Source organism: Arachis ipaensis, chromosome B2 (genome assembly GCF_059453495.1).
Source record: "Arachis ipaensis isolate K30076 ecotype BB chromosome B2, ASM5945349v1, whole genome shotgun sequence".
In the NCBI taxonomy this organism is placed as follows: Eukaryota; Viridiplantae; Streptophyta; class Magnoliopsida; order Fabales; family Fabaceae; genus Arachis; species Arachis ipaensis.
Window position 1 is genome coordinate 119,772,937 of NC_142437.1, and position 13,370 is coordinate 119,786,306.

Sequence of the window (13,370 nt, forward strand, 5' to 3'; positions counted from 1 at the left end):
GGGAGGAGGTCGCCAAATTGAAGGAGGAGAGGGATGGTCTCCGGGAGAGGAAAAGTAAGTTGCAGGCCCAGTGCAACATGGAGGAGGGCCTGAGGTTGAAGGCGCAGGAGAGTTATTCGAGCTTGTTTGAGGACCTCGTGTCGGTGAAGAAGGATTTGTTGGCGGCTCGTAATGCCTATACCGAGTTGGAGGACTCCATTGCTGACGTGGCCGAGGAAGCATGGAGGATCTTTAAGGAACAGGTCAGAGTTCTTGCTCTCGACCTGGATCTCTCTCCCTTGGATCCGGACAAGGTCGTCATTGACGGGGCTATAGTCTCTCCTCTTTCTCCCCAATATGTCACCGAGTCAGATTTAAAGACTCGGGGGCAGAGGATAATGGAGTCTCCTCCCCGACCAAAGGATGCTCCGAGTTTCTCGAAGGCTCCCGGAACCTCCTCTCTGTCTCCTATGGATACTTCTTTCCCTGGTCCTGATGGCGCTCCGACTACTCTTCCTGACTCTGGTGCTGCTCGGACTACTCCCATCGGCTCTGGTGGTGATGTTCTTTGAACAAAAAATTGATTGTGGCTATATGGGTGCCCGACCTGTGGGTCCCCTATTTTTTAAACTATTTATTTTCCTGGCTTTGTGGTATTCTGCTGACATTTCCTCGGCCTTTTATGGCCATTAACAAAAAATACCATTCTTTGGATAAGTGTTTAAGTTTAACAAAAAATACCCTTTTTTGGATAAGGGTTTAAGTTACCTCTTGTCTGTTGTGTGCATGCTTTTTCTGTCTTAGGCTTCGAGAGAAAAAAACTTTTTTTGATCTTTGCGTTTAAAACCCTTTTCCTTGGCTGACTGCCCCTTCTCTTAAGTTTTTCTTTGGGACAGCTTTTGCCTTAGTGCTTTCGATAGGTTTTCTGGTCTATTTTTTGTATTCTTTATACCCAATTTTTAGATTTATTGAGCCTTTATGACTTAGGTTATTTTCGCGATGCATTTCGTTGTTTCTCGATTTTTCCGACTTGTAAGTTAGATACTTTCCGACTTTATCATGATCGATTTTTATAACCTCTTTACACCGACTTGTACCTCGTCGTTTTATCCTGACGACCATCTAGGTCGGTTCATGGGATTTTCACGCTTTGTCGAGCTTAAGTCGGCGCGTTTCGTAGAAGGAAAAAAAAGCAAGAAGAAATTTATAAGAGATATCGTAAAAGATCTTTATTTATTTGGGAATGTACTTTACTGCTACTAAGGGTTTTCGATAGTCTATTTTCCCTTAGTCTCTACTGTGATGCCTCGTTAAAACCCCCCTCCTTCAGAAAAAACCCTTTTCTTTTGGGAAAAAAATCATGAAGTTGGGAAAAGAGTACATCAGGGAGTAAAGTTCGCTTTTAACTATAGTACATTTTCATGTTACAAGGATGTCACGACCTTGGTAACTCGGTGTCGTTTAGGTCGGTCACCTTATAATAACCTTTTTCTAAGACTTCACTAATTTTGTATGGTCCCTTCCAATTGGCAGCGAGCTTTTCTTCCCCCGATTTGTTGACTCCAATGTCGTTTCTGATCAAAACCAAATTGTTTGGGGTGAAACTCCTTTGAATGACTTTTTTGTTGTACCTAGTAGTCATCCTTTGTTTCAATGATGCTTCTCTTATCTGGGCTTGCTCTCGGACTTCGGGGAGCAATTCAAGCTCCTCTTTGTGCCCCTGTATGTTTCCAATCTCATCATGGAGGATCACCCTTGGACTTTGTTCGCTGATTTCTACTGGTATCATGGCTTCTACGCCATTGACAAGTCGGAAGGGTGTTTCTCCTGTGGCAGATTGTGGCGTCGTCCGATAAGCCCATAACACTTGTGGGAGCTCCTCAGCCTAAGCTCCTTTTGCATCTTGTAGTCTTTTCTTTAGTCCTGCCAGTATGACTTTGTTAGCTGCCTTGGCTTGTCCATTTGCTTGTGGATGTTCCACCGAGGTGAACTGGTGTTTGATCTTCATACTGGCCACTAGGCTTCTAAAGGTAGAGTCGGTGAACTGGGTTCCATTATCCGTAGTAATGGAATAGGGTATCCCATACCTTGTGATGATATTTTTGTAGAGGAACCTCCGACTTCTCTGGGCTGTGATGGTGGCTAATGGTTCTGCTTCTATCCACTTTGTGAAGTAGTCTATTCTCACAATTAAGTATTTGACTTGTCCTGGGGCCTGGGAAAAAGGACCTAACAGATCCATTCCCCATTTTGTGAAGGGCCATGGAGAAGTTATACTGATGAGCTCCTTGGGGGGAGCCACGTGGAAGTTTGCATGCATTTGGCATGGTTGGCACTTTTTCACAAATTTTGTGGCATCTTTCTGCAAGGTTGGCCAATAGAACCCAGCTCGGATTACTTTTCTGGCTAGCGACCTAGCTCCGAGATGGTTTCCACAGATCCCATTATGAACCTCTTCTAGTACTTCAGTTGTCCTTGAGGTCGGTACGCACTTCAGCAATGGCGTTGATATTCCTCTTTTATAGAGGATAATTTTCACCAGAGTGTAGTATTGTGCTTCCCTCCGGATTTTCTTGGCCTCTTTTTCCTCTTTGGGGAGGATGTCGAATTTTAGGTATTCGACCAAGGGATTCATCCATCCGAGGTTTAGCCCGGTTACTTCAAGGACATCTTGTTTGTCCTCTGCTTTCACCACAGAGGATTCTCGGAGAGTTTCCTGGATCAGGCTTCTATTATTCCCCCCTGGTTTAGTACTTGCTAACTTGGAGAGGGCGTCTGCTCTGCTATTAAGATCCCGAGTTATATGCCTGACCTCGGTTTCTGCAAAGTGCCCAAGGTGTTCCAAAGTTTTTTCCAAGTATCTCTTCATATTTGGGTCTTTAGCCTGATACTCTCCATTTATCTGGGAGGTCACCACTTGAAAGTCACTGAATATCATCACTTTTGTTGCGCCAACTTCTTCTGCCAGTTTCAATCCTGCAATCAGGGCTTCATATTTTGCCTGGTTATTTGAAGCTGGGAATTCAAATTTAAGGGAGACCTCTATTTGGGTTCCCCTTTCATTAACCAGTATTATGCCTGCACCGCTTCCTGTCTTGTTTGAGGATCCATCTACGTATAGTTCCCACATAGTTGGCTTTTTCTCTTGGTCTCCCGCGTACTCCGCTATGAAGTCGGTGAGGCATTGGGCTTTGATTGCAGTCCGATTTTCGTACTTTAAGTCGAACTCGGAGAGCTCTATCGCCCACTGAACCATTCTCCCTGCAACATCCGTTTTTTGGAGGATTTGCTTCATGGGTTGGTTCGTTTGGATTCTTATTGTGTGGGCTTGGAAGTAAGGTCGTAACCTCCGTGAGGCTATTACTAAGGAGTAAGCAAACTTCTCTAGTTTGTGGTACCTTAGTTCGGTGCCCTGTAGAACTCTGCTGATGAAGTACACTGGGTGCTGTCCGACCTCGTCCTCTCTTATCAGGGCTGATGCGACAGCTTTGTCTGTACAGACAAATATAGGACGAGGACTTCCCCAACTAGAGGTCAGGTTAGGATTGGAGGTTGGCTCAAGAACCTTTTGAACTCCTGGAACGCTTCTTCGCATTCTGGAGTCCATTCGAACTGGCATCCCTTTCTTAGTAGAGAGAACAGTGGAATGGATTTTAATGCTGACCCTGCCAAGAACCTGGAGAGGGCTGCAAGTCGGCCATTCAGTTGTTGAACCTCTCTTAAGCAAGTTGGGCTTTTCATTTCCAGGATAGCTTTACACTTGTCTGGGTTTGCTTCGATTCCCTTTTGCGTCAGCATAAACCCTAGAAATTTTCCAGCCTCAACCGCAAAGGCACACTTTGCGGGATTTAGCCTCATCCCGTGTAACCTTATGGTGTCGAAGACTTGCGAGAGGTCTGTCAAGAGGTCGGCTTCTTCCTTGGTTTTTACTAGCATGTCGTCTACGTAGACTTCCATTAAGTTCCCGAGGTGGGGAGCGAACACCTTGTTCATCAGCCTTTGGTATGTGGCCCCTGCGTTTTTTAATCCGAATGGCATGATCATGTTGTAGTAATTTGCTCTGGGCGTGATGAATGATGTTTTCTCTTAGTCCGGCTTGTACATCGGGATTTGGTTGTATCCCGAGTAGGCATCCATGAACGACAAGTATTGATATCCCGAGCTAGAGTCCACTAGAGCATCAATGCTTGGGAGTGGAAAAAGGTCTTTGAGACATGCATTATTCAGGTCGGTGTAGTCAACGCACATCCTCCACTTGCCGTTTTGCTTCTTGACTAGCACTACATTCGCTAGCCATGTTGAATATTTAACTTCTCTGATGAAGCCGGCTTCTAGGAATGCTTGTACCTGCTCCTCCACCGCTTGGGTTCATTCCGGGCCGAGCTTACGCCTTCGTTGTTGTACAGGTCGGGACCCTGGATATATTGAGAGCCTGTGGGACATAAGCTCGGGGTCTATCCCTGGCATGTCGAAGGCTTTCCAGGCAAAGAGGTCAGAATTGTCTCTTAAGAGCTTGGTCAACCTTTGCTTTAAGACTTCCTCTAGGTTGGCCCTTATGTTGGTATTTTTCCCTTCCTCTTTGCCGACCTGTATTTTCTCAGTTTTTCCTCCTGGCTGTGGTCGCAGCTCTTCTTTGGCTCTTGCACCACCGAGCTATATGGTGTGGACTTCTTTGCCTTTTTCCCTCAAGTTCAGGCTTTCATTGTAGCATTTTCTTGCCAATTTCTGATCTCCCTGTACCGTTGTTATCCCGCAGATGTCGAAAATTTCATGCAAAGATGAGGGGTAGACACCACCGCTCCGAGTCGATTTAGGGTAGCTCTGCCGATTAGGGCATTATATGCTGACCCCATGTCGATGACTATAAAGTCTATGCTCAGAGTTTTGGATTTTTCCCCCTTTTCCAAAGGTAGTGTGGAGGGGTAGGAATTCTAGTGGTTTTATCGGCGTGTCGCCTAGCCCGTACAGGGTATCGGGGTAGGCTCTTAACACCCTTTCATTCAACCCTAGTTTGTTGAACACGGGCTTGAAAAGGATGTCTGCTGAACTTCCTTGATCTACTAGAGTTCTGTGGAGATCGGCATTGACTAGGATCATGGTTATCACTACTGGATCATCGTGTCCAGGGATTACTCCTTGCCCATCCTCCTTTGTAAATGAGATAGTAGGGAGGTCGGGTGATTCGCTCCCGACCTGGTAGACTCGCTTTTGAGGTGTCTCTTGCGAGATGACTTGGTGAGTCCTCCTCCCGCAAATTCTCCCGAGATCATATGTATGTGTCTCTCGGGGGTTTGTGGTGGTGGGTCTATTCTGTCCCCGTCATCTCGCTTTCTCTTCCCATGATTGTCCGACCTTTCCATGAGATATCTGTCAAGTCGGCCTTCTCTGGCCAGCTTTTCTATGACATATTTTAGGTCGTAGCAATCATTTGTTGAGTGACCATAAATCTTATGGTACTCACAGTAATCGCTGCGACTTCCTCCCCTTTTATTTTTAATGGGCCTGGGAGGTGGCAGTCTTTCAGTATTGCAGATTTCTCTGTATACATCCACTATAGAAACCTTTAGAGGAGTATAAGAGTGATATTTTCTCGGTCTGTCGAGACCGAGCTCTTCTTTTTTCTTGGGCTCTCTTTCTTTCTCTTTTATCAAGTGGGGGTGCCCGGGTCGCCAACTCGGCTCTCGTAGTCTGGCATTCTCCTCCATGTTGATGTACTTTTCAGCTCTCTCTTGTACATCACTTAAGGAGGTGGGGTGCCTTTTTGATATGGATTGCGAGAAGGGACCTTCTCTAAGCCCATTTACTAGCCCCATAATGACTGCCTCAGTGGGTAGGTCTTGAATCTCCAAGCATGCTTTGTTGAACCTTTCCATATAGTCCCGTAGAGGTTCTCCGACCTCCTGCTTTATTCCCAGGAGGCTCGGTGCATGCTTTACTTTATCCTTCTGGATGGAGAACCTCATTAAGAACTTTCTTGAGAGGTCCTCAAAGTTGGTGACCGACCTTGGAGGGAGGCTATCGAACCACTTCATTGCCGCTTTTGATAGGGTGGTCGAGAAAGCCTTGCAGCGCGTTGCATCAGAAGCGTCAGCCAGATACATCCGACTTTTGAAATTGCTTAAATGATGCTTCGGGTTCGTGGTTCCATCATAGAGGTTCATATCAGGGCTTTTGAAGTTTCTTGGAACTTTTGCCCTCATTATGTTCTCACTGAATGGGTCCTCTCCTCCCAGGGGCGACTCTTCTCGATCGCTACGGGAGTTCCGACCTCGGAGGGAAGATTTTAATCTTAAGAGTTTTTCCTCTAACTCTTTTCGTCACGCCATCTCCTCCCTTAGGTTCTTCTCTGCCTCCCTTTGTCGTTCCAGCTCCTGTTCCAGCTGTTCCAAACGACCTTGGTGGCCATGGACTAGTCCCATTAGTTCAGTCGCATGGGGTGGTCTATCCTTTCCCGATTCACGCCCCTCCGAGGAGTTCATCTTCGGATTTTTTAATCCGGAGGTGCCTTTCCTATGTTGGTCATTGGTTCCCTGGTGATGAGTTAGATCTGCGTCATTGTTTCCGGTATCTAGATTCTCTTGTTCGTAATCTGACGCTACATGATCGTCTTCATGTGACATATCCGCCATTACTGGCTGATCTCTCGGGTCCCCGGCAACGGCGCCAATGTTACGATGGGTAACCGGAGATTATTGGATTGGATTAGTTGGGTTGGCCCAATCGTCTGAAGAAGGAAGCCTTTGAGCAGGTTTGCGATCCAAGGCCTCCGTCCGACTTGTGTGTGAGAGAATGGGGGGTGGTACCTACAAGAACACTCTGATGCCTAAGTCAGCAAAGGAGTAAAACAGGTCTAGAGAGTATTGGGCTTAGTGATACCTGAGGAGTGTCAGTATATTTATAGTGGTGAACCCATAACCACCGTTGGAGTAGTTCCACCATTTAAGGAGGAATAACCGCCCATTTATCTTAGGGAAGTTGGGATATGGCTCCTGGAAGTGGGTAGAGAGATTTTAGGGTCAGTTACTCATTTGAGTGAGTGCTTATCTGCCAGCTAATCTCCGTTCTCGACTTCTTTAGAACAAGTCGTGGCAAGAACCGACTTTGCATGACAAAGGTCGGCGTTAGGGTGAGGCTCAATCCTTTGGATTGGGCCTTTCGTTTGAACCTGAGTCTTAGCGTTGGGTTAGGGTATGAACAAAACTAATCTTAAAAACTTTTAAATATTAATAATTTGATGTATATAAACTTTTTCTCCAATGCAACACGCAAATAAATAGATTAGTCATTACATATAATGAAAGTAAAACGTATTTAATACCAAATTAAGCATAATTTATATCAAGTTAAGTCTAATTATTTCTTCCCATAAGAGTGAAACATATTCACTCTGAAGATCAGAGATTTGGATAGTCCTCCGAACAAGATTTTCCCCAAGCAACCTTAATAGCAAAACAAACTTCCCTAAGAGGAAAAAGTCAGACCTTCTTTTAATTGTAATGATTCAATCTCTGAAACATGATTGGGTCTGAATTGTATTTTACTATTTCTTGATGAATAGTTTTTTTTTTTTTTTGTGATATTGTTTAGTTTGATAGACTAAAGATCATAGTTATCATAACTAAATTAATAATCAAACTAATTAAATTATTGATTTAGTCAATAAATTATTAGTTAAACGGTTTAAATTATAATTAATAAATATAAACTTTAAAAATATAATTTTTTTATATATTATATACAAAAAATAAATATAACAAAAAACAGCTTGGCCTAATGCAAAAAGATCTAAAGAGCAGTTTTTTTTGTTAATTGTTGATTTGCACTCCTAATCAATTTGTATCGATTTTGATTAGTTTTAATCGTTTCTTTTTTAAATGGTCAGAATGATGAATTGAATTGGTTTAAAATTTAGTTTATGGGTTATTTAGTCAAATCAATTCGTTTAACTGATTTTTAATAACTATGTTAAAGACTAATTTTCATAGATTAAAATCTCATTTAAAAAAATTATTACTAATTAATAGATTTAATATAATTAAATTCTTAATACTTATTTAACCAGACGAATAAATTATTCACTCAACCAACCCAAATTACAACACATAAAATATCTTACGGAAATTAGGCAAATGTAGTTGTATACAATCCTATATTCAACTCGACAATGATGGTGCTATATATTGTATTGATGTATATACCATGCAAGATGCATGCATCATGTTCATTTTATATTAGGTAAATTGCAATAAAGTTAGTTCTCAATGAATTTTATTCACATGTGATATAAATATCTTTTCATTAATATTTGATTGATTCAAAGATTGTTATCCTTTAAGTAAAGTACGCTTTGTTGCATTAATGAGATTTTTTTAATTTAAATTGATGAGAGTTTTTTATTTTTATTTTTGTAAGACTAATTTTCATAATATCTTTTATTATGAAGTATTAAGGTTTAGTTTGAGTAAATAATTTAATTAAATTTTTTAAAAAAATTAAATAATAAATATTTATATTAAAAATAATTTATAAAATATAAATTATTTTATATTTAATTTTTTAATTTTAAAAAAATTTATTTAAAAAAATGATAAAAAAAATTTTTTTTTAAAATATATATATTTTTATTGTATAAAAAAACTTTATACTTGGAGTACATTATGTTTTCTTGGAGTACATTATGTCAAGATAAAGAAATTTTCCAATCAAAATGTTAAACAAAAATTATCTAATAAGTACATTATAACTTCTTTTATAATAAAAAATTTTTTATTATAAAAGAAGTTATTTTTTTAATTTTTTTATAAACACTTAAATAATTTTTAAAAAAGTTATACTTTAATTTTAAAAATTATATAAATATTAATATTATAACTTTTTATAAATTAAAAATTAAAAAAAATTACTTATTAATCTATCCAACCTCATCCGTAAATTAACGCTACAGTTATAGCAAATTAATTTTCTTTAGTCAATAAAAAAGGAAGAGAGAGATGGAATGAGTGTGTCGTTTGCTTTGCCGTTCTTATTTTCCCATTTAACCATGACTCTCAAATTTTAAAATTTCAAGGAATAATTTCATTATTGATGAAATTGCTAACTACATATTAGTTCGTTTATTTTAACTCCATAATTTTATGTTCTATATGTTACTTAGATTATTTCTTTATCAATAATAGATTTATTATTATAATTATTTTTTTAACGAGAGTACATAAAGAGTACATAGTATATAAGGTGTAATAACTCAACAAATATTTTTTAAGGGAATTTTTTATCCTTTTCAATAATGAGAAAACTTATTTCTCTCCCTCTCTGAATTCTATGTTCTATATATTACTTAGATTATTTCTTTATCAATCATAGACTTACTATTGTAATTATTTTTTTAGTAAGAGTATATAAAGTATAATAACTCAACAAATATTTTTTAAGGAGATTTTTCATCCTTTTCAACAACGAAAATAACTTATTTTTCAACATTTGTTTGGTCAAGGAAGAATCTTTGAGATTAATCAGCAGATGTTGACACAAATGCATTGTACCAAGTTCGGTGGGTTTGATTATTTTATAATCAATTTCATAAGTAGGGAACTAATTACTCTACCAAACAACAACCATGACATATTCATTATTGCATATGCTGCTTCCTTTGTCTTTGATATGTACTTGATTGATGCAAAGGTGAAGCCTGTTAGACTTCAAAGCCATGCATTTCTTAAAGGAAAATCTTTGTACCACAACTACATTATTAAGGATTTAATTTTTTTATTCTAAAGTAGGTGTAAAGATGCTTTATACATAATAAAAAAACCTATATATATTTTTATATTTATTATATAAATATTTTAAGAGTAAATATCCAAATTAATCCTTAAAAAGTTCTAAATAAAATATTTTAGAAAAAATTCCATTTTCCTTTTCTAAAAGATGCTAAAATGACACTCCTCTCTCCTTTATTTTTAAAATATATATTTTTTTCCCTTATAATTTTTAAAAAACCTCCTCTTTCACTGCAACAGAGGCGCCGCTTAGCAGCGATTTTTTTTCCAATTAGCGGCGGTTTAAGCAAAATCAAAGGCCGACGGTTCAGTGGACCACCCTGGTTATGGGCGCGGGGATTAGGTTTTGTGGCGGTTTCCAACAACCGCTGGTATAACCACCGCTAAATTAGTATTTTGCGACAACTAATTTAGCAGCGGTTTTAAACCGCCGTGATATACAATTATTAGGATTTAGACCATCTTTTACCAGCGGTTAAGAACCGCCGCAATGTTATTATGTTTTTTATTATGACTGTTTGCGGCAGTTATAAAACTGCTGCTATTTTCAATAGAAATTTAAAAAAAAAAAAGATCCTTTCAAAAAATGCTGATTTTTTTTGTTTAATTTTAAAGATAAAATTTTTGGCCTTTTTTGAATTTTTTTAATGCTATAAATCTTAATAGAGTAAAGTATCGTTTTTGTCCCCAACGTTTGGGGTAAATCCTATTTGTATCTCTAACGGTTAAATCGTCCTATTTGTATCCCTAACGTTTGTAAAAGTGATTCAATGTTATCTTGCCGTCAATTACACATCATGAGCGCTTTAGTTTGAGTTTTAAAAATCTCTTCTTGAAGTTAGAATACAAATGTCTGGGATAGAATCGATGATCTACTCCAAAAAATAGCTAATCAAATGTTGAAGCTAATTCCTACAACATTTACATAATTCACTTTTCTTGGGACATAATTGAATCTAAACACAAATAGTGGGTATAATATTAAAATCGAACACATCCAAGTGAGACCTAATTGAGAATGAATATATCCAAGTGAGAATAATTGAAAAATATAATCTAATTTGTTAGTATAATTGATAGTAGGATAACATTGAATCACTTTTATAAACGTTAAGGATACAAATAGGACGATTTAAATGTTAGGGACACAAATAGGACTTACTCCAAACGTTGGGGACAAAAATGATACTTTACTCATCTTAATATTTTTCATCTATTGAATATAAACTTGTGGCAAAAACAACAAAATTAACTGAAAAATACAATTTGGAAATGATTCTATCCACATTGAATTATCTACCCCCTTATTCTGATGCTTAAACCACCTTGAAATTGGAACTCCACTCCCTGGAATTACAATAGCAAGTCTATTAGTGGATTCATTGTGTACCTGTAACCACAAAACACAAACAACCTTAATTATTAGATGCACACCCTGTAAACAAGAGCAAGAATAATAGGAACAACAATACACACGCACCTATTAACTCTCACTTCCATTTTCCAAGTGAGAGTTGGTAACCTAAGCTTATTAAGTCTTTTAAAAGTGGACGATACTGTCGATTGACATCAGATACCACTCTCGCTTCCATTTTCCAACTCTTTCCCACCAAATAATCTTAAGCACCTGCTCAGAACAACATACTTTAGTTAAGATATACCGAATACAGTGATGGAAAAACTCATTAAACTTGTGCACTCACTCAAATCTAACTGAACAAGTTTTGAACAAGTTTTCTTAGGTTTCCAGTTGATGGATGTATGTGCTTAAGCTTTCTACATCTTCTAAGGAATAGCATCTCAAGATTTGGAGCCTGGCTAAGGTTTGGAATCTTCACAAGATTTTTGGAGTCAGAGAGATTCAATTCCTTCAAATTGTGCAGACACTGTTGCACAATTAGAAAAAACAAACACCATCAATTACACTTTGACTTATTTGTTTGATAACTTCAAAATAATTGAAGTTTGTTTTATTTATTAGTAGTACTATTGTGCCATCCCATAGTTGCTTGATGTTGCTCCTTTGCACGACTAATTTCAAAAGCTTGAATAGCTTACAACATGATGAAAAATACGTAAATGGATAATCTTCCCACTCAAGATATAGCAATTCGCTAGAAATACTATTAAAACTTCCAGAAAAACTATCACTTTTTATTGAGAAATTCAACTAGTCTCATTCTTGATAATGTAATGAGAAAGATATCAAATATCTGGAGTTTCTTTTTGTATATTATATGGATGATCCGATCCGCAAGGACCATGATTGGAAATTTTTTGATCGTCTTTCTCCGAGGAAGAGGCGAAACATCCAAATCCACCAATTCTCAGTAAGGTAGATAACCGAACTCAATAGAATTTGATCAATCCTTTTTTCTGTCATTAAGGTAGAGAACTGAACCAAGAATATCAGCAAAAGAACGTTCTCCGGTGCTTCCAGACATGTTGAGCTCCACATATTCTTGTACAGTCAAAGGGGGATCGATTCCATAAAAGATGTAATGTCATATTTCTTTCTTCATATGATTCAATCAATTGCACGGCCTTAACATCATCAATGACCTTAATACAAGAAAGCCACAAAAATATTAGATTACTTCAATTACCTATTAACTCTATAAAATTGAAAATTTTAAAACTGCATACTGTATTTTCAAACATAATACATTGAAAAACCTCTTTGCACCATATCCTACTCCACTTCCATGGTTCATTTGGATTACTTTACGGAATTATTCTCATGCCTAACTCTTGCAACAGGTCATGCATTCTAACATAGCATTTATCAATTGTTATTAATGATTTATCGATGAGTACACTTATTCCAATCTTTGGATGAAGACCACGGTAGTACAACATGCCTTGCACAAGCGAATTCTTTTTGTGGTTAAAGAAACAAGCAATATCCAAAAATATTTCCTTTTCGAGGGTTCCAATCCATCAAAACTAAGTTGAAGTACATCTGCGATTTCCTTCTTTGGATTATTATGTTAATATTATGTCAAAAACGGAATCAAACATTATTGAAACTGAATCAATCAAATAACTTTTTTCATTTATTTACTCTAACTTAATTTCAATACAAAGCACACAATAAAAAAAAGTAGTACCTTCAAATCCCTAACTCTACATAGCAACAATTAACCCCAATTAATAGAAGATATAGACAAATTTTGAATCAAAATAACTTGAATCAAAATTCTAAACAGAGAATGAAAACAAGAAAGAAAGATCAATGTGGAAGAACGAACCAGTGACAGGGGAGAGACTGCGATAGCTCAGCACGGGGGAGGAAGATGTAAGGGTTTCACGCACGATCGAGGAGATGGAAAACTTTGACATCGGTGAGAGAAGGATGGAGGGCAGCCAGCGACTTCACAACCACACAGAGGCGCAGGATGGATCAGAGATTAGGAATTTCACGCGTGGATGAGGGAGTATGGATTTCAAGCACTATGCAGGAGAGTCGAAAACTCAACGCCGAAGAGAGGAGGATGGATCAGCGACGCACGGTGGAGCAGCAGTGCCAGGGTTTCGTGCGCTACCAATCTCACTTTGCAGGTTTCTGCAATATTGGAATAAATTATTGGTTAAAAGATAAAAAAAAGGCAA

The 13,370-nt window shown here is 38.2% G+C and overlaps 1 pseudogene; it reads right to left on the minus strand.

Annotated features, from left to right (window-relative positions):
- Positions 1–11,111: 11,111 nt before the first annotated feature.
- On the minus strand, positions 11,112–12,472 carry LOC107628574 (protein SUPPRESSOR OF npr1-1, CONSTITUTIVE 1-like; annotated as a pseudogene).
- Positions 12,473–13,370: the final 898 nt, after the last annotated feature.